The sequence below is a fragment of the Carassius carassius genome, chromosome 14 (assembly GCF_963082965.1).
Source record: "Carassius carassius chromosome 14, fCarCar2.1, whole genome shotgun sequence".
NCBI lineage: Eukaryota > Metazoa > Chordata > Actinopteri > Cypriniformes > Cyprinidae > Carassius > Carassius carassius.
The window spans coordinates 2,164,285-2,191,436 of NC_081768.1; the positions used below are offsets into that span (position 1 = coordinate 2,164,285).

The window sequence follows — 27,152 nt, forward strand, 5'->3', positions numbered from 1 at the left end:
ACGCTAAGTATATCTTCTGTAAGTCACACTTTCGTAAGGTTGGTCCGGACCATTCGTAGCTCTCTCTTAGTGTTATTTGAGCTCATGACGCTACTGTACAGCAGTCTTTAGAATCCAGCGCAGCGAAGTACAAGTCAAACTATGGTACGTTGACAATTTTGTGGCTCAACAATGATTTTCTGTTATTTTTTAAGACTCATAATAAATTATGTTCGCAATGGATACAGGCCTATTTATGAAGTTGACTTTATGTGGTTACAGAACTAATAAGGTGGTAATTAGCCTAGGCTTTTTCGTAATGTAATTAAAGCGAATTGGCAATCAATTTTTTGATAATTAAAATCTGGCAAACAATATGGCTCTAAATGGCTAAGATCTATAAATGGGTAATCATGGTGGTGTCCAGTAAGCGACCAACTATAGCAGCGATCCAACGTGTTCTTGTATTGAATCAAAGACAGAGCCGGTCTCATTATGGAGCTGCTGGACCTTCTCAGACCTGCGCTTGCCAGACTAAAGCAGCGGAATTCTGCTTTAAGCCCTGAAACCCAGCGCTGCTTTTTTTTTTCTTTTTCTTTTTTGCTACAGAGAGATTCATCGAGGTCGTGGGAGAGGGCTACGGCCTAATCAAGACCTCGTGTGGAGGTGCGTCCACACTGTCTCCAACGCCCTTCTGCGCCATGCCGGGATTGCATCCTGGTGGATGGCACTCATCCCTATCGCCAATCCATCAGTGATTGATCACACATAGGCTACTCATCGCGAAAGGGAGACGCGGCCATAAACGTGCAGGTTATAGTGGACCATAAGGGTGTGATATCTGACCTGGTGGTCAGCAAAACTTCAAGTTCCTCTGACGAGAGGCTTTGTGCCCTTTTTTTACGTTGCTTCCCCAGCATATTCTGTATCTAACTCTCTATCTCTCTTTTTCTCTCTCTCTCTCTCTCTCTCTCTCTGTTCATTGTAGATAGGTTGCTTTTTATTAAAAACATAAACCAATTGCAATCAATAACGCATTAAACAGAAGTAACTGCAGCTGCTTGCCAATCAATTCTGATTGTAAAGTACCTTACCATTAATATAAAAGTGTATTATATAATTTTCATAAGTCGTTAAACCCATGTCAAAAAGCGGCACAACGGGATAAGGAGGGTGGATGATTAGCGAGGGATACCCGGTTCGTCTACCCGTCACAACATAGCCTATCGTGTGAACATATTACTGACCATTTGATAATTTAATTTATAGTCTATATTCTACTGATAACTTAAAATATGTTAAAATAAATGTTATTGTAATAATTTGAGGAATGTTTCATTTGCATAGAACGTGTTGTCTTTCTTAACGCTGTAATGCACCTTCATGTGAAGTGGAAAATCGATTCCTGAGCAATCGATCCCAACTAATTCAGCACCCTGACTTTGGACAGCGCTCTTGTAACGTCGGACGTAAGAGGCAGCGTGTTAAGAAGCTTCCTAAGGGACACTTCGGGGAACACACTTAGAAACATCAACAACTTTGGTAAGATATATCTTTCGATGTCTTCTTAGCGCGCTAAGAGTGAACGTTATCGGGGAACCGGGCCTTAGAGTTTTGAATTAAAATTTGCGTTTGAGCTTTGAATTTAAATTTAGTTTTAATTATAATATCTGTCATTATTTTTAACTTGTTTGCTGTTATTGAGCAGTTTGAATTTGAATTTAAGTGAGTTTTGAGTTCACATTAAAATTTTGAATTAAAATTTGAGATTGAATTTTTTAAATGAATATGAATTCATGTATGAGTTTTGAAGTTCAAGTTTTAAGTTTGTGATTTGAATTCAAATTTTTAAATTTAGTCATTATTCTAAACCTGGATGCTGTTGCTGTTATTAATTAGCTTGAATTTGAGTTTGAGCTTTGAATGTGAATGATTTAGAATTTAGAATTTTAATGTGAAATGAATTTAAGTTTTGAATTTAAATTTGAGTTTGAATAACAATTATAAATCTGTCATTATTTTTTACTTGTATGCTGTTATTGAGAAATTTGATTTTAAGTGAGTTTTTAGTTCACGTTAAAAGATTGAATTTTGAAAAAGAACATGAATTCATGTTTGAGTTTTGAAGTATTAGTTTCAAAATCATTTTTCAAAACCTGTATAGTATAGTGTTGCTTTTATTAGTTTGAATTTGCTTTTGAGCTTTGCATGTGAATGAGTTTTAATTTTTAATTTGTTATTATTCTATTATCTGTGTATGTCTTTATTAACTAGTTTGAATTCAAATTTGAGTGATTTTTGAGTAAGAATTTTGCATTTGAACTCAACAAACTCAAATAAAAATATTTGAAATTATTTTTAAATTCAAATATTTCCTTCTGTGTTGGGCAGAATTACCACAATTGTGTTTGGAATTATATCAGGATGAGTAGATCATGATGATTATTTAATTTCTTTTATTTTTGTGTGTGTGTGTGTGTGTGTGTGTGTGTGTGTGTGTGTGTGAGAGAAACCTATTCCACTAATCATTCCTTTGAAGTGAGGAAGGAGCTCGGACTGGTTTAGTGATTGCAGGGTTCCTGCTGAAGGAGTCAGATGAGGGTGTGTGCTGGGAGATGGGTGGTGTCACTGGGTCTGGGCGAGTTTTGCTCTAGTAAGCCTCGGCACGCTGCCAACAATGCAGTGGAAGGGGAGAAGGAGAGCGAGAGAATTCCCATGTGCTGGCACAAAGTCTGCAGCTGCTTCTGGAAAATTCTGCACCCTGCCCCAGTATGCATGACGCGCATCACAGAGCTGCCTGTCCTCAGCCGCTGACAGCTCTCTATCAGACGCTAGATTTACACAGAGAGACCGGTGCTAGGGCACACTGGGAAATAATGGGTGCAGAAACAGATGCATCTCTTGTCCAGGTCAAATCTCACCCCAAAAAGAAAACAAGAAATAGACGAAACTATATTCAGTTTTAAGGACCGTGAAGATTGTTTTCATTGTGACATTGTTTTTGATTTTTTAACCAAGATTATATATATATATATTACTTTATATTTACATTTTTATTTTTAAAATTATCTTTCTTCTCAATAGTGACTAAATTAAAGACTAAAGTTGTGTGTGTGTGCGTATATTATGTGTGTATAAATATTTATGTGTAATTATGTCTATATATATATATATATATATATATATATATATATATATATATATATATATATATATATATATATATATATATATATATATATATATATATATATATATATATATATATATATATACACACACACACACACACACACACATGTATACGCATAATATTTATATACGCACACACATATATATATTTACATACACATTTTTATTATTACTATTATTAAAATTAAAATGTATATTAAATATATTTTTTTATTCTTATTTAAATTTAGCATATTTTCTTTACTTTTATCTTTTTGAAAAATAATCTTTATTTAATATTTGCTTTTGCATTTTTTTTATTCTAATTTTTCTCAGCTTTAAAATTGTAATTACAATTTTACTGTATCACTGTTGTTACAGTGATTGACAAAAAAAAATATATATATTTTTTAAAAAAAAAATAAGAAATTGAGTGCAGATCATATACATTAAAATATTTTCCATATTTACTTAGATTTTTGGCTGAAATATAAGACTGCCATATTCTCAAGAGGTTTCATGAGATTCACTCAGTCCTCACATCCCAGTTTGGTGAGCCTCAGGGAAGTCAATGAAGTCCCGAAGTCTCCTTTCAGACTGACATTCAGCTGTGGTTATTCATAGATACCCTAGTGAGCAACACAGACGTTTGGCACGCTACATGCATGACTCTTCTGCGTTTGTTGGATGTGTAAAGATACTCTGAGACATTTTTAAGTGATTGATGTCTCCCCTGTGCTTGATGTTTGGGGATCCTCATGTGGTTCTGTGCCTATGTTTACATTACAGTTTCATTTATAGACATGTATCATGGACACTTTATTAGTCAATTTATACACTTTACCCTTTGACAAAATAGTACATTTATCTATTTTGTAGTAATATTCATATGTCGATTTGGAAGTGCAAGAGACATTGGGTAACCAGTTGGGTAATAAAAATCTACTTTATTTTATGGTTTATTATACTGTATATTCTAAAGATAACAAAATAGCTCTTATTATATAACACAGTTTGCTTTTCAAGTAATTGTAGCATTCCATTATTTGCTCATCAATGGATGCTCTGCAGTGAATGGGTGCCGTCAGAATGAGAGTCCAAACAGCTGATAATAACATCACAATAATAATCCACAGCACTCCAGTCCAGCAGTTAATGTCTTGTGAAGAAAAAATCTGTGTGTTTTTAACAGCTAAAATCCTCTATCTATAATTACTCTTGCTCTAATAAATAGTAAATCTGGTCTGAATCCAGAGAGAAATCTGCACAGATCACGCACTGTTTACAAGGCAACACAGTCCAAAATGGTTCTAAACAAATATGTGGCTGGATTTTGATGTGAGAGACAAAAAAGAGATGGACTTTTTCTAAGGAGGAAGTGTTATTATGGACCATATTATGGATTATAGACTCATATTTGAACCAGGAGTGACAGTTTGAAGTAAAAAATGTTTCTTACAAACACAAAGTTTTTATGCTTCACAAGACATTAACTGATGAACTGGAGTGGTGTTGATGTGATGTTTTTATCAGCTGTTTGGGCTCTCATTCTGACGGCACCCATTCACTGCAGAGCATCCATTGATGAGACACTGATGCAATGCTACATTTCTCTTTCATCTACATCTTGGATGACCCTTAAGGGTTGAATAATTTTTTAGCAAATTTAAATTTTTGGGTGAACTATTCCTTTAAAGTACTTGAGGTCACATCCAGGTTCATCTGAGGGAGAAATTTTAGAAGTCAGCTCATGTCAGCTTATCTCCAGCGGTACCTGTGGTATTTTCCAGACTGTGAGTGGAGCAACAGCTGCTGCAATGTCTAAACTTGCCAAGGGATGCAGATAAAACTGCTGATGCGGCCTGATATTTTAAGTCCTTAGGAGGAGGATGGTGGACATGGTGGGGCAGAATATTGGCCCTGAGATGGTCTTAACTTCAGGATTACCAGATCTGTGTGTCTCTGTCACACATTTCGTTTGGCATTCTCAGAGAGGTGGGAATACTTTCCGTGTCAGGCTGTGAGATAGATAGGCGTGCTGGAAAACTGAAACCATGGCAGGAAAAAAAGATCAGTATGTTGTGTCATGGTTGCCAAGAAATATTCTTGACACCCAAAAAAAGAATTTGGCATTCGTGAAATGTCTGTACTAGAAGGGAATCTTAGTGATGCCAGTGCCAAAATATGACAGTGTTAAATAGAAAGGTTGTGCAAAACTCACAATTGAATCAGAATTATTTATTCATCCATCCATCGAACATGCCTTTAAAGACTTTTCTAATAATTAATTTCTTTGAATTTCAGGTCATTTTAATTCAGCTTTTTTTAAAGTTAAATTTGCATTGTGTTTGCTACTTTAATTCAGATTCAGGAATTTGACTGGAATTTAAAATGCATTTTCAACTCAATTCTGGAAGGCACACATCCGAGCTGAGTAATACTGAAATCTATATATTATCATCAGAAACTATAGTGCTGTCCTCATTCTTCAGTCTCGTTATCCATTAGTTTGTCATCTGAGAAAGTATCTCACCCGCATTCTTATGAGAGCAGGGAGGGACGTTACATAATTCATCAAAATTACCATGAGTTGCACCAATAATGATTTGCCTGAGCTTTGTTATTCATGGTCTGAGTAACAATGTTTTGTCCTTTAAGATTCTCAATTACAAGTAATCAGCCCTTAAGCCTGGGAAAGCTCGTTAGAGATGACATGTTCAGCCTTGTTGTCATATCATTCTCCAGGGGTGTTCAGACAACATTGTTCATTACTGAAATCGGTTAGTTTAGTGCTGGCATTGATTTAGTAACACCCAAAGCCCTGGAGTGCTTGACATTGTGTAATAAATGCAAATGCAATCAGCCAAACAGAGTTAAAGGTGGATGTAGGGAAGGGAGTGATTTTGTTATTTTATGCTTGTTATGCAATAAGGTTTTGGTTTGGCCATGTGACTCAAATGTCTCTTCAAATGCAGCATAACTAAACAACGGTTGTTTACTCTGAAACAAAGAGCTGTTTCAAATGACAATAGGACAGACACGTACACAAAAACAAAGGAATCCCTTTGTTCGGGGTGGGACAGAGCGCTGTTGTTCTGAAAGCTGTCAACACAAGCGTGACCATCCTGCCCTTTTTGGCGGAAAATAATAGCCTGATATTTTTTGTGCATATTTGAAGGCTGAATTGGCGTTCTTTCTCTCTGCTGGCCGCTGCAGCCATTTATGATCGTTATGTTATGAGTATAATAATAGCTGCATTATGTGCCATCGCTCCACAGAACACATCCGTCCATTACCAGCAAACAACCTAACACCAGTGAAGAGCAGAGAGCCAGAGCCACTGAAGAGATCAGATACAAACCACTCAACAACTGACAATAAAACTATTGCTATCTACCTCTCCACTACCCATCATCCATCCATCCTTCACCCATTCATTCATCCATCCATCCACCTATCCACCATCCATTCATGCATCCACACATTCATCCGTCTGCCCATCCATCTACCCACCCACCCATCATCCACCCATCCATCACCCATGAATTTATCCTCCACCCATTAATCCATCCAACTATCCACCAATTCATCTACCATTCATCTACAAATTCATCCTTCCGCCCACCCATTCACTCATCATCCATCCATCCATCCATCCAGCCATCCATCTCCCATTAATTCATCCTCCCCCCTTTTATCCATCCACCTATCCACCACCTATTCATCCATCCATTCATTCATCCATCCGCCAATCCATCACCCATTAATTCATCCTCCACCCTTTAATCCATCCAACTATCCACCACCCAATTATCCATCCACCCATTCATCTATCTGTCTGTCTACCCAGTGCAAACACCCACCCACCCATTCATCCATCCGCCCACCCATTCACTCATCATCCATCCATCCACCCATCATCTTTCCACCACCTATGAATCCATCCTCCAACCATTCATCCATCCACCCACCTATCCACCACTTATTCATCTATCTTGCCCATCCACTCATCATCCATCCATCCATTCATCCACCCACCCATTCATCCACTCATTAATCCAATGCAGCCATCCACCCACCCACCTAGCCATCATCCATCCATCCATCCACCACCCATTAATTCATCCTCCATCCATTCATCCATCCACCTATCCACCACTTATTCATCCATCTTACCCATCCACTCATCATCCATCCATTCATCCGCCCATCCACCCATCCATCCACTCATTCATCCGAAGCACCCATCCATCAGCCCATCCAGCTTTTACAGGTCAAACAACCAATCAAAGTAAGTTTCGTTCATCGTCACGTTTCGAGGCGTGGAATTTTTGCCACAATAACAGACTCTCGTAAAACTCGCTGACATATTTTAAAGATTCTATGCCGCGAACTTTAAATATTTCACACACTTTTGAAAAGCCAGCGTTTAGTTGTTCCTGATAAGCACTCATCATCACAGTTGTAAACACAACAGCTTTCTTCTTTCATTAAGGAGTTTGGCGTAACGGAATCTTTGTTTCCTGGCGGAACATTAAAGAACGCAACACACACGTTTTGCAAAAATCCTGTAGAATTCAACCAATCCGATGACAACTTCAACACTCCTGAAGTTTTTCCACTTTTGTGTCCCATATGCATCAGACATTTAGCCAACGGTCCATGGGCGTGACGTCTGAGGCTGAGACTACCAATTCAGCTTCTTTTCATAGAGACACTATTCAAATAACACTCTCCACTGATTACATGATGTGAAACTGGTTGTGAGTGCAGTTTTTGTTGATTTTAGGATTGAAATAGAGTGTGAGCACCACAACCACCTCCAGAATGACACAAATAGATGATAGGTGCTGGTCTGGTTGGGGGCATTGCATGTGGGCCGCAGTTTGTCAAAAGGAGATTGTGGAGGTGTAACGTGGTTAAGGCAGAAGATTACCCATAAAACACCACATGAGTAGCAGAAACTATGGGTAGGTGACAGAGTAGGTGAGGTTATTTCCTGAAAGCATTGCTTTTAGATACTATAAACAAGTATGATGATGTTGCATTAAAAATTCCATTGTTGCATGCTTACATAAGTGTATTACTGGCCTTACAGCAAGCATCTCGACTTTATCATTATTATTTCAGCAGAGCTCTTTGGGTCTGTGGGATGTGATTGATTGTTGACAGCAGCTTCAAAGGCAACAACAAACGCCATGTTGCTTTGAACTGAAAGGTGTCGCCAACCAGAAATAGCGCAGAGCTCCACTTTAGTGTGTTTTAGCAATCTGGCTCTGTGTCAGACAAGCTCGCTGTGTTTTAGCAACCTTATTGTGTTGTTTGTAATGCATTGGTTGCTCAGAGACCTTTATTCTCTCATGTGTCTCCGTTTCAGTCACAAATATACCGTGCAAACCATTCCTTTATATCATGAGAACCAATAAAAGAGACTGATTCCAATCAGGTTCATGCAAGTGAAGCCTGATACTGTAATGCGACATGAGCACAAAGATGACTGCTGGGCTTTCTGCCAAGTGAAGTCAATGTTGTGTCAGGACAGATCTAGTGACTAGTTTGTCTTAATGGGCTCATGTTAAAAGCAATCACATTTTATTAGTCTTTTGCGAATCATTTTCAGCCCTGATTGTTTTATGCAAGTCTGTCCCATAGCATGCATCTGCAAGCAAATGTGACTTTAATCAGTTGGCATTGTGAGGAAGGAAGGTGTAGAATAATCACAGATGGATGAATTTAGTGATAAATCTGTCGAATTCACATGAGATGTCATAACAGATAGATGATTCATCCGGATGAAGCATATGTGTGGCTGATGGAGCGAGCAGAGCAGAGCTGCTCTGAGGATGATTGGGTTTGTGTGGTTGACAGTTCAGTGAAGATGCTGCCGCTCCTGGATCTCCAGAGCAATGAAGTGTTGCAGAGATTTCTTTCATCCCAGCAGTCTGCTTTCTGATCACGGTTATTATGGTTTATGCACCTTCTGCTTCATCTTTGTTATAATACAGTACTATTTTTAAATGCACTTTTAATTTGGCAAAGTGGATGCATGAGCTGATAAATGTAAACATTCAATGCAATGCAAGTGTCTCTGGATAAAAGCATCTGCCAATGCATAAAAATGAAATGCAATTTACTAGTTACTTTTTACTAATACTTTTGAATTAAGTTTAACACTGACAATATACATTTTTTAAATGTCTTTAACCATTTTTAATTTTGTGTTTATTTTACATTAATTCATTTATTTAAGCCTGCTAGTATTAAAAAAATATATTATAATCTTATTTCATTATTTCTTCAACCAGTTATTTGTTTTAATTTTCTGTTTGTTTGTTTTTTTACTATTTGCACAGAGTAGCATTTTTTTATATTTGTAAGTTAATTTAATTGTATTTGTATTTTTTTGTTTTATTATTTTATTACTGGTCCTGATGACATCAAATAGTTATAACTGCAAATATAAGAGCAAAACTGGATTTTTTTTTTTTATTTGTTTATTTTGCATAAATGTTTTTTATATATATTTTTTATCACATCCTCTGGTTTCTTCAATAATATAGTTAGTTTTTAGTCTTACTACAAATATCAGAAATTAGAAAAACATTTATTATTTTACTGCATTTTATGTCTTCAACCACTATTTTAACTGTTTGTTTACTTTGCATTCATACATTTATTCCAGCTAGCATTTTTTTTTATTGTTCAATAATAACCCTGGCCCTGATGACATCAAGCAGTTATTTCTTAATTACTTCTTGAGCAAAAATGCATTGCAACATCACATCTTCTGGCTTCTTTAAAAACATGACTACATGTATGACAGTATTTCCTCCTGTAATGGTGTACACCGCATGCTGAAAGGCTGTCAAAGACTCTGGAAGAGATCAATTTTGACCTAAAATAAGGACTAGACACAGCCCGTACGTCGCGACAGCGAGAGATAAAGTCTCACTTTAGGCCAGAAAGTCTTTGTGTATGCTGTTTTATGTGCTTCTGAACTCACTTAGTCAGCAGTGTGTGTGTGTTTGTTTACCCAGCAGATTTCTCTGAACTCTTACAGCTCATCCTCAGAGTCACAAACATCTCATAGACAGAGTCATTTAACGCTTGAAGGATGCAGACAACTCCTTTAAACAGCAATCCTCTTCAGGGAGACACAAACACACAAGTAAACAAGTAAACAAGCATCCATGCACCAAAGAATGAACACAGTCCCAAAACCTCCACATTTGCATTTTAATGGAAATGGATTTAAAAATGGATAGCCCAGGAAATTTTCAAGACTAAAAAAGATGTTTTCTTTATTTGGATTAACATGCTCTGGTGAATCGCTCACAGTAAGAGCAGAAAGATAACAGTGAGGCAGTTTTGATGTCATTTGTCGTGTCCTGGATTTCTGTGTTTTTCATCTGGTTCTAAGAGGCCGCCGCTGAGCTGAGGTCAAAGGTCATCCCTCCTCTGCTCTCCGTTTCCATGCGTTGACCTTCTGTGTTTTTCTGGAGCATCAGATGTTCAGTAATCTGCTGACAGCGCCTGAAATAACTGCTTGTGGGCAGTCATTCAGACGGCTGGGACTCCCCAGATAAACACTAGTGCTAGCCTTAAGCTGTTACACTTCGTTTGTGTGTGTGTGTGTGTGTGTGTGTGTGTGTGTGTGTGAGAGAGAGGTTGACCATACTGAGGTTTCAACAAGGTCGTAAATATGAACTGAAATAGTTTTAAATTAATTTGAATCAAGCAAACAGGATTCCGAATTGTAATTTGAAATCAAGGAAACAAAATCAAAATAAGATAATAAAAAAAAATAGAGGAAATGTAAAGAAATTAATTGAACTTTAATGAATTAATTTAACTTTAACTTTAATTATTTTTTATATGAATTACTCATAAACAAAGCAAACTAACTTTGTTAAATTATTAAATTAAATTAAATTAAATTAAATATACAACTGATGATGATGAAAATAATAATATTCATTATGATGATGACAGTGATTATTATTATTGATGGTATTACTAGCAACTACTTACACTTAATTTAATAATTCAATAATAATAATGCTAAACATTTCTCATAAGTCTGTGTTATTATAATATAAATGGAACATATAGAAATTTGTATTTAAATTCTAAAATAAAAATAACAGAATAAGATCAAATTTTATAGGGCTCACTAAATTCAAACTAATTTCATTTCATTTGATTATAATCAATATTAGGATCATTATTACAAATTCTAAAATGTATTTTTGGTGCTGTATGACCAAATGTAAATATTTTGATTGGTTAATTTTGTAACTTGGTATATTTGGTCTAAATTGATTTTTTTTTTTGAGAAATTAAATCCAATTCAAATTCCAATTGAACATTCCGACTGTCGATTCGATTCAAATTCGCACTCATGAAAGCGTGTCTCAGTGAATTTCTCCGTGAACATGCGCCAGGTGATGGTTTCCGCTTGCGTTAGGGTTAGGCCTCTGTTATGCCGCTGTGTTCTTCTCTGAACCTCACAGAGAAGCGTTTGTTCCACCAAGGATCGAAGTAATTGAACTCTGGAGATGCTTAGTCCCTCTTGCAATCAAATCCTGTTGACTCTCCACCTCTAAAAACAGAAGGGCAGATAAACACTGGTGTGTGATCATTGGCCTGGACTTATCAGCTCTGACTCTTGTTCAACAGACTGTGCACTTTGAGCAGACTTCACATATGGATCAGTGACTCTTCTGTATGGGTTAATATTTATTTGCCTTCATATCATCAACTTAATTCCAATTAATTGTTAAGACAAACTAAAAATGTATTTACAAATAAACTTTTTCAAACAAATTTATACTAATTTTGATTATATACATAATTTGTTTTGTATTTCCGTAAAGAATTTTTAAAAATGCTACAAAATACTAATAATAATTTAAGCATGCTGAGTTGTAATGCCAGATTTGACACAGGTTTGTCATTAAGGCCTTAATGCCATTAGTTCTTACTGAAACCAAATATGATGCACTAGTTTGAATAGAGAACGAGATTTGAGAGATAAAGGGATATTTCCATGAATAATAACCTAAATTTCAGTCTGAAATTCTTTGTGTTCCACAGAAAACTGATTTGCTATGATATGTAGGTGAGTAAATAATGACTTATTGTCTTTACGTCTGGTGTCGTGCAACAGTGTTTTGTGCCCAGGTGCATCATGGGAAGCCTGGGATCTGATGGTTTGGTCTTGTTTTGATATCTTTAGCAGGAAGAGAGTTAATAATGAGAAGAGTTCAAGCCGTGTAACTGTAGCTAAAGCAAATGATCTGGAAAACTGCGGCGTGCTGATAATAGTGTGCCACTCACTCACTGCAACTTCTGCTTTCTCTCTGATCGTTTTTCCAAGACGTCTTGGTTGAACCCCGAGTTATGAATTATGTATCATAAAGAACAAACACACAGAACAAACACACTCTTGCAGAAATGGTAATATAAGTCTGTTTTCTTCTGCTTTTCAGCTTGCTTTGCAAACTGATGCAAAGAGTGTTAGGCTTGGTTGCCTTCTGTTTTCAATTCTTGTATCGCTCTTTCATTTTGTTTTACTTAAAGTTTTATATATATTTTTTTATTTTGCAATAATAATCCTGCCATAAACAAACTAATTCTCTGCACAAGGGACAGGAGTGAGATCTATATTTAGCTGCAGTGTGTATTTTGATTTATAAATAATTCAGATAATGTAGTTCAACAGCTTTACAATTTTCAAAAAATACATAAAAATAGATAATTAAAAATAGAATATTGGGGCCAATATGCCACATATGCTGCTCTTGGTGGGATGCAGCAGTGAAGTGATGAAATGCTCTCCACAGATCGGTTTGGTTTTCCAGTGGGGAAATTTATTTGTAATGGATTAGTGCACACTTATATTACAGACGCAAAGCAGCGTGGGAAACCTGGGGTTAAGCATTGCACAACGCAGCATGGGACATCCATCTGTTTTGTGTCAACTCTGAAGGCCAACATGTATTGAAGAGGAAATATGCCACACGAAGGGTTAATGCATCTCAGTGTAATAAAACCAGCAACAACATCTGATATTTATGAGCACTTCCTGATTTTGAATTTGATTCCTAACACATTACAAATCAGAATTTAAAAATAGATCATTCATGAAATCATCTTCAACATTTTATGTGTAAACTAAAAGTCAAGGTTCATAAATGACTTTAAACTCAATGACTTTGACAAAGCCAAATCTTTTTTTATATTATGAAGCTATTTTTTCTCAAGTATATTCAAAACATATTGCGCAGCACATAAACACAGAATATGTTTATTTACATTTATACAATTGAATTCAAGTTTGTAAACCTGTCAACATATTCTTAGCTAGCTAACTTAATATCAACAGCTGAATGTTATACGGTTTAATGGAACAGACATTTTCTTAGTGTTTTTTTGTATTATTGTTTTTCTGTACAAACATCTAAAGATTCTGAAAATAAGAGACATTTAGTTGAAAAGCTAAATAATTCAAGAAAACGTGCTATGGCGTTTTTTACAGTACACAGTTTTACAGCTTCTGAATAAATGTTTTAAAATGTATTTTCTGCCTAAAAAATTTAAATATCTACTTATATCAGGAAGAAAAAAAAAGATGTAATTTTCTTACCCCACTTTTTTATATCAATCAGTTGATATATTTTTTAAATATGTTTCAAAATATACAAAAATATATATTTGGTAAATATTATTCTACTAATATATTGTTTTGGAAATTTGTTTATTTAAAAAAATATATATATAAAATATAGGTATATTTGTAAAAATACATTTAACATTTATTTGTATTTTTAAATATATATTAATATATTTTTAAAGGCATTTATATATTTTTAACATACAAATACATTTTAAAGGCATTAAATATTTTATTATATTTAATATATTTCAAATCCATATATATATATATATATATATATTTTTTTTTTTTTTAATCCAAGAAAAAACATTCACATATGTCACAATCAAACAATAAATAAAGAAAAATCTAGTTTTGGAGTCTAGTTTATTCCATCCACATTTGCATTCAGCTTAAATGTAGGCTACTTTAAGATTGAAAATGTATTTTCACGCTCCTGAAATATATTTTAGGATATGAAGATTGAAACTAATTACATTTTAAATTTTCAAAAAATATATGTAATTGAGCTTCACTGTTTGCAACATGTTTAGCATATGTGTAAAATATATTTTATTCAGAAAACAAGATTATATTTTTGCCGTATGGGCAGAAAGGCAATAATTGTGTTTGTGTACGTGTGAATGTTTCTGGCCTGAGTTGTGTTATTGTGTAACGCCTAGTCCTCGTTTTTTAAGATCTGTGCTGTGCTGAATAAGTGCCAAACTGTTAAACAAGTCTGTCTGCTTTAGTTGACACAACGCCTCTCCTGCCAGCACTTGTCATCCACATCCTCGGGCTCAGATCTGCATCTGAACTCTCTCCGGACGGTTAGGAGAACACTCCTGATGCTCACTGAAGAAATACCATTCCTCTGAAGTCATGCTGACTGTTGTGTAACTCAGTGAGGGGCGAAGCCAAGACAGTGAACATCTCTGACTGACAGAAAATGACTAACTTTATTTGCAGCTTCTCTTTGGACTCTTTTCACAACTATTCCTTCGTTTGCAATAAAACTAAATTAGGTCGCTTATAGTTAGCTCCAAAAATCTGTTTTGTGGCCCTAGTGAAAAATAAATCTACTTAAATGTATTTGAAATTCATGCTAAGTATACTACAAATACATTTCAATAGTTATGCACTTAATAAAATGCCCTTCAATTGTCCTTTTAGTATACTAACTGGTATACTTAAAGTTTGCTAAATTAATTCAAACCAGTTTTGTAATTAATGCACTTTAATTGTGCAGAAGTACTGAAATACAATTAAAGATATAATTTCATTGTGCTGAAGTTGGAACCATCGCAATTATATTTCAGATAAACTTTAAATATTTAGCATTTAAAGACAGATATTATATATATATATATATATATTATCAAAAGTGACATGAAAACACTTAATATTAATAAATGTGTATTATGCACAAGTAGTACATCAAGTTAAGTTTAATTATACTTTTTATATCAGTAAGTCTCGAGTTATCCGTCAGTAAACATCTTAATAGATTTGAACTATACTTAGTATGAAATAAATGTATTTTAAATGTATTTCTTTTTTACTAGAGGGTGGTTAGTTTATTTTATTTTTTAGTTTTGGGCATGCAAAAATGGTAGTTTAAAAGTCAAAATATAATTTTTAACAACTCTAATACGTTATTTTATACCATGAATGTATAGCCGTTTATGGGTTAAATCAGGTAGAAATTGCTCTTTAAGGTAACACTTGCACTTTTTAAAGCAGTTTATCTGAAGAGCAGCTTTGGCTTTTCAGCAGATTTTAGTTAGTTTTTAGAAAGCCAAAAAATAAAAAGAAAGCCAGGCCCTTGAGCCTTATTTCCACATTTAGTTTAGACTTGTTGTCAATGTGTTTCAGAAACTGTGCTTTCGTTTAAAACGAAACTGAAAAAAAAAAAAAAAGTTTAAACCAGCCTAAGCCAGTTTTCTGTGTTAACTCTGTGGCAAGAAACCTTACACCATGAATAAAAACCAGGCCTCTGTAATCTCGTTTCCACATTAGCTTTCACTCTCTGAAAATGTGTTTGTTTGGTTTCACAACTGTGCCTTTTTTTTTAAGTGAAACTAAATTTGGGAGTGTGTCTTTAACCCATAACCCATAAATAAATCAGTCAATCAGATCCGCAAACTTGGGTTTTCAACAACAACCAAAATAACGAACCAACTAGAATCCAACGAACAGCCTCTTTAACCTTGTTTCCACATTCAGTCTTGACCCGTTGCCAAAGCGTTTGTTTGGTTTCACAAACGGCCTTTGGTTTGAAACAAAACCATGTCAGGTTAACCTCCTGGTATTACCAAGAACAGTTGGTTGGCTAAGACTTTACAAAGGCGGTTGAAGGAGAGTGCTATGAGAACTGGCATGTCATTCGATTCACATAAACGTCACATTCTCAGCGGTGTTTGTCACCTGAAGCTTGTGTATTTAGTCACGCCTGCGCTGCATTCCTGCGAGCTCAGTCATCCGTGCTGTACTTGAAGCACATCCTTTAACCAGGTTAACTGTAAGCAGATTACTCACGGAAATGAAAAGCAGAAATGCACACGCGGACACGCTCAGGAAAATACACATAAAGGGAAGTCTGAACACAGGAGGGTTTGACAGCTTTGAGCACAAACCACCACTTCCCTTTGTGTCATATGACTCTGTCGTTTGCCGAGCATTTGTCAAGCTGTGGTTTCTAACTGACTTGTTTATTTCTCTCCATCTCTCGAGTTCCTGAGGTCGTAGTAAGACTGACGCTGGCCGTAGCGAGAGAAGCACAGCGTCTGCTTCACTCAGAGCTCTAGAAGGAAAGCAGAAGTATTTAGGTTGGAGCTCTACAGTAATGCACGCAGTTTCTAACTAATGTTGTGAAAAGAAGAAGTTGAAAGGAATCTTCGGCTGTGTTCCAAATCCTATAGAGTGTGTTTTTAGTCATCACATTCTTTTGGCCACATTCCAAGGCCTGTAATTCATTGTAACACGCATACTGACAAGAATAACAAGATACAAAAAAAGGCATCATAAGCACACTTATCATTTGAAGAGTGTTCATGAAGCAATATGTGAGCACAAAACCAGTCATAAGGGTCAATGTTTAAAAATTTAGATTTATACAGCACCTGAAAGCTGAAATGATCAGCTTTTAATTGATGCATGGTTTATTAGGAGGACAATATTTGGCTGAGATGCAAATATTTGAAGATCTGAGAGAGCAAAAATCATCTTTAAAGTTGTCTAAATGAATTCTTAGCAATGCATATTACTAATCAAAAATTAAGTTTTTATATATTTACGGTAGGAAATTTACAAAATATCATCATGGAACATGATCTTTACTTAATATCCAAAGATTTTTAGCATAAAAGTACATGCATACAATGTATTTTTGGCTGTTGCTACAAATATACCCCAGAGACTCAAGACTGCTTTAATGCTCCAGGGACACAAATATGTTCTTTTGGCCAAATTGAAAGACAATAATGTAATGTAATGACATCTAATATAGTGGGCAATGTATGACAAATGCCAATTAAAAATACAATGTGGATAAACATTACAAAATAGTTCAATATAATTATACAAATATTAAAATATTGGTGTTTTTGATGTTTATCAGAGTGATGCATTGATGGCTTAGACATGTTATCATCAAACTCTAGTGAAATCAGTCATCGTTTGCTGTGCAAGTAGTTTTTTTTAGTTTTATTTTGATCACTTATGTGTTTTCAGTTAGTATGCTGCCATTTATAAATTCACTTATGAAGTCAATCATTAGTTGCTGTTTAAGTAGTGTTTTCAAACTGGTCACTTACTGTTCGAGTTGTCAGTTAGTATGCTGCCTATGTAGGGGGTATTTTAAGGCATTGTAAGCGCACTCATGATTTGAAGAGTGATTTAAAAAGGACTTCATTTATTTTTGTCAAATTCTAAGGATCATATTGCATTGAAACGAGCACAGTGAAACCAAAATGAAAGAGGAAAAGAGGAATTAAAAATGTGTGTTTTATGCTGAAAATATTCTAACATCGTTGGATTTAACTATTACACAAACAATATTTTTCGAAGTTTATTTGCATTGCACGCTGTTGCAGCTTTCGCTTCAAAGTGAAGTCAGTCATTATTTGGTTTTGCAAGTTTTCCCATATGAGGGCTCTTTTCAGTTAGTATGCTGCCTATGTAACGATACAGTAGGTGGTGTTTTAAGACATTATAAGCACGCTAATGACTTGAGGAGTGTTTTAAGAGGAGTCTATGTTCTTTCAGTTCATAATGCATTGAAACAAGCACAGTAAAATGCAAAACAACATCAAATATGGTGGACAATTTGGGGGGAAAAGAAAAATATATACCTCAATATTTGTGTACTTGCATTGCATGTTGTTGCAACTTGGCATCAAACTCTAGTGTAGTCAGTCATCAGTTGAGTTTATGTCATCTGCACCAACAGATGTTCAATCGCAGTAGTTTGATTGGAGGAATGGCTGTGTTGTTGAGTTGAAGCTCCCTTAAGGTTTGTCTCCGAACTGCCGCCACATTGTTACTCATTTAAAGAACAGGAGGGGTAGAAAGCCTGTGTTATCTGAAATGTCACCTTGGGACTGCTGGGCATCTGCTGCATATACAGCCTCGGCATAATTGCTAGGGAAACTATCCTGACCTTGTCTGACAGTAACGTGGGCGGCACATGAATGTCCTCATCCGCGCCTCAGTGACATTGTTTCAGCTCCATCCGACTCGCGCTGAATTTATCATGAGGTCGAGCCTGACTCCAGATGAATGCTTATGTAAGCCGCCGCATCCGTCTCCAAGGCAACCAGCTGCACACAAGCACAAGCCGCCTGGCAACTGGCAAACAGTTTCCATGGCAACTGGGGGAATCAGAGCAGCATCCTTCTGATGATGCTCTTCAGAGATGACAGCCTTCGGAAGCGCAGCACAGCTTTTATGTGTCAGAAAATAAGAAAGTAGGTTACGCTGTGAAGTGACTGACGGTTCTCACAAATTGAATCACGATGCAGTCATTTATAATGCATTATGAAGTTTTGGTGAGCAAAACTCACTTTGAATAATGTTGTTTATAATTTTGAATATGTTCTAGCCCACACTAAAAAAGTATTTGTGCGGTCAATCTGTGATTATCAACTGATGGGTCATGACCAGTTTTATTTTAGTATCATTGAGGTGCTATTGTAGTTTTTATTAATATATTTATTTATTTTTTCATTTTTCACTTTTTAAATTTTTTTTTAATGTTTAGTCATTTTTTTTTTTTTGTAATTGGTATTAGCTTTTTAATATACTAGATTTTTTATTTCAGTTTTTATTATTTTATTACATCAACTTTGTCAACTAACTGAAATAAAATATTTGCAGTTAATTTTATAGTTGATGTTTATTTTATTTCAAGTGTTTAATTTTATTTCAGTTTGTTATTTTAGAACATCAGTTAAACTAAATGAAAATGAGAATATATATATATATATAGTTTTAATGCTTTTGATTTTAGCATAATAACCTCGGTCATGATTAAAAAAAAAACAGGGGAAATTAATGCTACCTTAAGTGATATAATGCAACTTAATATAGTAATTGAGAGTAATGGACTGATGCAACACTGAGCGCTTGAGTGATGCTCTCATCCTCAAGAATCATGAACAAATTACACAGGGTAAAATAGGGCTTTATTAAATACAAGCTACTGTGATTCAAATCTATATTATACATATGAACAATATTTAATCTAAATATTTATAATAGGCTTGTTTTAATTTTTATTTGAACAACTGAAGCAGAACCAGTTGGTCTAATGTCGATGTGATTAATTTTAATAATTGATTCTGTCACTTTCATGTTGTTTTTTTTTGTACTTTACATGTTTTGCTGCTGGCATCTCGGCTCAGTGTTTCCGTCGTGCCGCTGTGTTCTCTGATCTGACAGTCAGCAGACAAATGTCTGTCTCCAGGGCTCTTTCTCCTCCCGTTACGCCAATGACAATCTGTTAATACACACAGAAGCATCCGTCTTTTAGCAACAATCTCATTGCATCAGCACTGAGCAGTTTGTGGTTTTGGCAGTGGCTTTTTTTCATGAACCTTGTGCAACTTCCTAACAGTGTGTAACTGTAACAGTGGCTGGATCCCAACCGAAGGAAAGAATGAAACAAAAACACCAATGTCTTCACTCACTGTATTCGTGCTGGATACATATTGTCTGTTTTATTTGTGTATATATCTGCTAACTCACAGGTTGGCCTTCAAGAATCCAGTATGTCATCACTGCAGAGCTTTAGATGTCAGTATATTGCATCGTCTCGTTCACTGTGAACAGATAAATGACTTATCACATGAAATTTTGCATTGCTTTTTTAAGATGTTCTCTTAACCCTTCTGTTGCTAGATGTGAAAAGTCATAATAAATTCCTTTCAAAACACGTTGAAACACTGCATGCACATTCATGACCCTAAATGAGAAGTTACCAAATTTCATGAGGAAATAATAGCTAAAACTATTTTCAATCAAAAAAGAAAAAATAAATTTGACCCCAACAGAAAAGACTGTATTCAGCTTTTCCTAAACACATGTATGTATCGAAACTGCATGCTCATCCTTGACCTTAAATGAGGGTAAGCCACAAAATTTCATGAAGAAATAAATAGTTCAACCAATTTTCAAGCCTAAAAAATCTAATGGGGTTCAAACTGAACTGACCTGACTTTGCATGCACATTCATGACCCTAAAGGAGAAATAGTCACCAAATTTAAAGAAAAGAAAAAATGGTTTAACCAATTTTGTAGGAAACCTAAGAGAAACACAACACAAGAGCAGGGTTCATGTTGAGTATTATCAGTTTAAGATCATGCATGTAAATCAGTTTAACAAATGGAAATGTTCCTAATGCATCTGTGCTGTTGTTGTTGCTTCAGAGGTTTTGTCTCGGTTCAGCATTCGTTGCGTCCCGTCCGCACACGGCAGAAAATAGCCCTGGCAGCAGCGTGCACATCAAAGCCATCAGACACGTAAACCCCCATGAGTCACAGCTCAGCAACCACAGACACGCTGATCTCATGCCTTTTATCTCCTTTAGCTGTTTGAACCGATGTCTGTGATTTGATTGGCTGGCCCATGTTGGTCAAATTGTAGCTGAAGGTCACTGTTTCTCATGATGGGCCGATGGCAAGCGGGGGAAATCAGAGCTGTAAGTGGGTCATGTCCACTGCTTAATGCAACGGGCCTCTGTGAAAGCTTCATTCGTGAGTTTGTTTTCCACCGAGGGGAAGTTCTCTGACTTTTGGAGCAAAATAACAATGTTTAAAGATCTTTGCATCCTTTTAATTTGAAAATGAGGTCTTTGCAATGAGGTTCTTTACAGTAGAGGGCGGCTTATGGCTGAGATATGCAATGTAATGAGTTCCTGTGGCTCAGCATTGCGTTAGCAGCATAAAAGGTCGTGGGTTCAATTCACAGGGAACACACATACTGGAAAAAAGTATATAGTCTGAATGCACTGTAAGTTGCTTTTAAGCATCTGCTGAATGTAAATGTAATGATAGTAAAGGAGAAAGGTTTAGTATAACATTGTTACACTTTATTTTAATATATTCATTAATTACAGTACATTACATTAGTTAGGGTTAGGATTCGTGTTTGGTTTAGGATTACTTGCATGTAATTATGCATCATGTATTGTTATTATTATAGTAAGTACATGTTATGAGCGTAACAAGGACATCTTAAATTAAAGTGTTACATTCATTTTACAGTTTTTAATTGTACAATATCTGTACTTACAGCATTTCTCATCCATTAAACTCAAAGCTTGACTTTTGTTGATTCAATTTCAAGTTAATGAATTTTCAAGTCACATTTCTAATTAAAGTTAAAAAAAGTGCAACACACCTTTGACATCACTTTTTATAAGTATATTACAAACCATTTTCCATTTACCTTTTCATTTTTTTTTCATTTATAACGTCAGTCGAGTTATACCATAATTTAAAACCATATAACATTATGCCAGTATTTTTTTTATTAATAATTTACTAAACTTATTTAAATGTAAGTTTTTTTTTTCTTACTTTTAACAGTCATTTTTAAGTTTTAAACTTAAAGTGTCAAAAAGATGCTATTTTTTTTTACTCATTTAATTTTAATATAACTTTTCATCACTATATTACAACATTTTTCACCCATTAAACACAAGTTTCTATTATAATAATAAAAATTATAACAATAATTAAATTCAAAAAGTGTCAAAAATGTGCACTGCAACTTTTACACCATTTTATTTGACGTATTTATTTATTTCCATGTTCATAATTATACAATTTTTTATCTAATAAGCGTAACACATAATTTTCATCAATTCTAGTCAGTTTGTTGGATTTAAAATAAAATGTTAAAAATTGGCCCCACTTTTAATCGTTAAATATTAAGGTTTTTAGTGTAGAATAGACAAATCCCTGCACATTTAATCGCCTGGTTGACATACAGTATCACTCCTATAGTTTATTGAGGTGCTTTATGTTATTGGATTATCCACTTTTATTCAGTAAAGGTTTTATCTGCACATATCTCATGCCTCTTTATCTGCTGAGGTTTGTTATTAATGGCCGTGACCTTTCAAATCTCCTCAGCACGGCGAACAGCGGAAGCTCTTCAGAAAGTCCTCATGGGGAGTTTTTACTTGAATAACGTGTAATATGAACTAACACCTTCATCTGAAGCACTACATCAACCACATCATTTCCAACTCCAGCCCCTTTGATCGTTTTCCGTCGCTTCCTGGCCTTTATCTGATTTAAGAATCTGCTCTTAGAAATTTCCAAAACGTCAACCTCTGACTTCAGATCATTTGAGGCGTCGAAGTCAGTACTGATAAATATTATCACTCACTTGACTGAAGTGATGAAGATATCTTCTAACACTCAAATATTATAGAACAATTTCAATGAGAAAGATGTGAAACCTTTGTAAAATGGATATTTACTATGGTATAGCAAAAGTTGCATCATTGCACGCTATATATCTCCATACAACCTAAGTGTATCAGTTACACTTTCATAGCATTTTTATTGGCATTATTCAAATGTCACTGGGTTGCAATGTTGTTGCTCATTGCATCAGCTTTTAGCACTTTAGGCTAATCTTTTTTCCACAGAGCAAACGTGGCAATCATGTGTTGAAATCACAAACATGCATGATAACACAGACACACGCTTTTGAGAAGTTGATGGTAATAAAAGAGCTCGGGGAGTTTCCACCACCAACCCTGATAATTGACATCTGTTTACTCTGTTTTCCAGATGCCGTCTGATGTGTGAACCGTAGCTCTCATGACGTGGAAGAAGACCTTTTATTGAGGATCACTCTTTCTCTGCTTAACTGTGTAAACACGGGTATCTCTCCTTGGAGAATGCAAGTCCTTTTCTCGATTGAGATCTCGGTTGAGAATAGTTCACCCAAAAATAAAAATGCATTCTCTCAGTTCATCCAAGATGTAGATGAGTTTGTCTATTCATCAGATTTGGAGAAATTGCATCAGTGTGTCATCAATGGATGCTCTGCTGTGAATGGGTGCCGTCAGAATGAGAGTCCAAACAGCTGATAAAAACATTACTATAATCAACACCACTCCAGTTCATCAGTTAACATCCGGAGAAGACAAAACCTGTGTGTTTGTAAGAAACAAACGTATGATAAAGGTGTTTTAACTTCAAACTGTTGCTTCCGACTAAAATACAAGGCCATAATCCATAATAACGCTTCCTTCAGTAATAAAACGGTCTGAACCAGAACAGAAATCTGTACAGATTAAGTACTGTTTACAAGCTCTAAACAAAGATGTGGCTGGATTTTGATGTGAGAGACAACAGGAGATACTTTTTACAATTTCTGACGGCACCCATTCACTGCAGTTGGTCCATTGGTGAGCAAGTGATGCAATGCATTTTCAACATGCTGGGGCATTCTGTACAGATTCACTATTACACTCCAGTCACCAGTGGTTTGCTGATATTGTTAGACGTTATTGTGTTCTTCCCGTACAAGCAGACAGGCTGCCACATGCTCGCACGCCCCGTCCACGTGATCTGAGAGAGAGAGAGAGAGAGAGAGAGAGAGAGAGAGAGAGAGAGAGACAGGCTGTTAATGCAGTGAGTCAGCACTCCAGACTCCATTTAATGTCCATCCTGACCGACCAACACGACTTAACCCTTTCCTACCTCCCCTCCGCTTCACTGGCAGCTCTTAATGACCTTAATGCAGGGAGAGGGCAGAGATTTACATCCTCATTTGTAGGAAATCTAGCCTCTGCTATGTTATATGTCTATATCCTTGCTGAAAAAAGTGTATATATATATATATTATTATCCAGCAAGGACACATTAAATTGATCAAAAGTGACAGTAAAGACACTTATAAAATTACATATGATTTCTATTTCAAATAAATTAGATTCTTTTGAGCTATCTATTCATCAAAGAGTCCCGAAAAAAAATGTATCATGGTTTCCACTTAAATATTCAACAGCACAATCAATAATAATCAGAAATATTTCTTGAGCAGCAGATCATCATATTAGAATGACTTCTGAAGATCATGAGACACTGAAGAAAATAGTTCAGCTTTGATCCCATTATTTTACATTGTGAAACTATTTCACATATTTCACTGTATTTTCGAACAGACGTCATACAGAGCTTTTAAATCCAAGTGTGTTACTGCGGTAAGCATGCCTGTGTTTACCGCATTTAAACACATTGAAAGAGAGTGAGACAGCGGACAGAGAATATAGGTCACATTCCTGAGCTGAAAGCTTTCTGAGCCACACAATCAGCAGGATTTCGGCCGTCAAACAGACGCATTTCCCCTGTGTTTCCCCCCAAACAGAGACCCCCATCCACAGGCCATGCAGCTCAGTCAGCCTTTGTGTGTCTCACAGCTGAGATTGAACCGTCTGCACTGATGCTTGCTCAAATATGACAGAACCGAAGCTTGTAGCCACACACAATGCATTCGACATGCACAAAATTCAATCCAGATGGGCTGGTAGGTCTCCTGACCACTCAAACACACACAGATCTCAATAGGAACATTACATAGACTTCTATTGTTTTTATATACAACTAGTTATAAATACTGTAGCCTAACCCTAACAGAAAACTTTCTGCATTTTTACAATTAAGAAAAAGCTTTATTTACTTTGTCTTTTTTTGCAAAATTAGGTTTTAGGGGTTTTTTGTCAGAATTAGCTCACTTCCAGTTACAAATCTGTCCCCAAAATATGGTTAATAAAATCAAACACACACAAATGCATCATTAAATCTCTAGTATAATGCATAAATTCACCAATGCTTGCTTCTTCTGAACCTCTTGGCCATTGTGCATCTCAGCAGATTTTATTCACAAATGACTGCATTTAAAAATATTAATATTCATTGTTTTCACAATGCAATCAGTTTTTTAAATCTTCTCTATTCTTCTACAGATACTAACTGAACACCATACTAAACTACTCATGTATTATTAGTATTTATATACTACAAGTATTATTTTAGTATTGATATACTGTTAAGCTTTTATTTTTATATTTATAGTTTTAATTCTAGAGAAACATTTAGTAATTTAATGCAATAGTTAAAAAAAAAAGATTTCTGAATTGTTTAAATTAACTTTTAATTCAGTTCCAGATAGAATGTCAGTACTTTTAGTATTTCAGGTTCATATTATATCAGTTTGCTGCCAAGGCAACATATCTATTTCTTCTATAGTTCAAGTTTTTCATCTAATGTTAGATGCACTGCAAATTAATTAGTATGCATTCAATTAATTAATAACTAAATAAGTGACTAAATTGAATCTCGAAACATATATGAATACAAAGATTAGACTTTTAATAAAGAAATTAACTCTTTTATTCAGCATTGAAGTAGTAATGAATTTAATCCATGCTTTCTGATTAAAATATTAATTGTTTTAAATAACGTAAATATTAAAAATCTTACTGACCCCAAACGTTTTAATAACTGTTGAGCTCTAAACAACAGACAACAGTATCTTTATATACCACTACACACACACACACACACACACACATGTTAAAACGATTAAGAAAATGAATAGGATTTTCCTTTGTTTTGCTCTATTCAAAAAAAGGAAAAGTCAAATCCTGTTTCCTCTAGCTAAGCGCTTCAGTCATTCATACTCTCTCTCACATACATTTGTCAGCCTGTTTTTCGAGTGAGTCACAAAGAACAGTTGCTCACACACACACACACACACACACACACGCACACACACACACACACACCCACCCCGCAGCTCTAATTCCAGGAAGCAGCTGCTCAGCTGCAGATGATGATGATGATGGCCTGGATCAGGCCTGTGAATCACACCTCTGTTTTGACTCCCGCTTTTTTCTTTCTCTTTCCTCAGAATGCGTATGGCATGGCTCTAGAGGGAGGACAGGACAGAGATCAGCACTGACAGGGGATGGTGCTTTATTACAGCGTGTCTGGACATGCCGCTCTGTGCCTGAGTATTAAAGAGCAGCTGTGATTGAACACAAAGATGGAGAGAGAGACAGAGAGAGAGAGATCTGAGACGCTGATGTCACTGGTTCCCGCCAGCGATGAGAATCAGTGGAATTGAATGATCCCGGTTTAGATTCCTTAAAACGATAAGTTCACTTCCAGAATTCAAAATTCCTGATAATTTACTCACCCACTTGTAATCTAAGATGTGCATGTCTTTATTTCTTCTGTCGCAAAAAAAAAACCATATAGTGGTTTCAATGGTTGCTAATGATTTCAGTATCAAAAATACAGCTTCAAAGCAATCCCAGTCGAGGAAAAAACTATTTTCTAGTAAAACGAACAGTCGTTTTCTTAATATATATAAATATACACACACACACTTTTTTTATTCTGGAAGTTGACTTATCCTTTAACAAAACTCCTACCCCTGGTTTCAGAGACAAGGCTTAAATATAAATAGACTAAAATATAAATCTGAGCGGTTTCAACTGAAAGAAACTTGCGCTGACTGATGTTAAAACATGTTGGTGCCATTGTTTTGTCTTAAGATGCACACCAGTAATGCTTTTTTCTAAGGCATGTTTATAAAAAATTACTGAAATGTCCTACTTGAACTATGGCCTAATCCTGGTTTAGGATAAGCCCTGTCTATGAAACTGGGCCCCAGTACTTGACTGCTATATTTAAAGGGACAGGTCACTTAAAATTAAAATTCTTTCATTTCATTTATTCACCCTTATTATGAATGTAATGATGTAGATTCAGTGAAACACCGATTCAAACTGATTTTTGCTTCTTTTGAATCACT

At 35.5% G+C, this 27,152-nt stretch overlaps 1 protein-coding gene and 1 long non-coding RNA gene across 2 annotated transcripts in view; both read right to left on the reverse strand.

Moving 5' to 3' along the window:
• LOC132156718 (egl nine homolog 1-like) overlaps positions 1-27,152 on the reverse strand; it is a 339,835-nt gene that overhangs the window by 202,873 nt on the left and 109,810 nt on the right. The window lies entirely within an intron of this gene.
• LOC132156462 (uncharacterized) lies at positions 17,799-19,947 on the reverse strand. Its single transcript, XR_009437426.1, has 2 exons — positions 19,683-19,947; positions 17,799-18,749 (listed from the first exon to the last, which is right to left on the reverse strand). It is a non-coding gene; the product is annotated as an uncharacterized LOC132156462 (long non-coding RNA).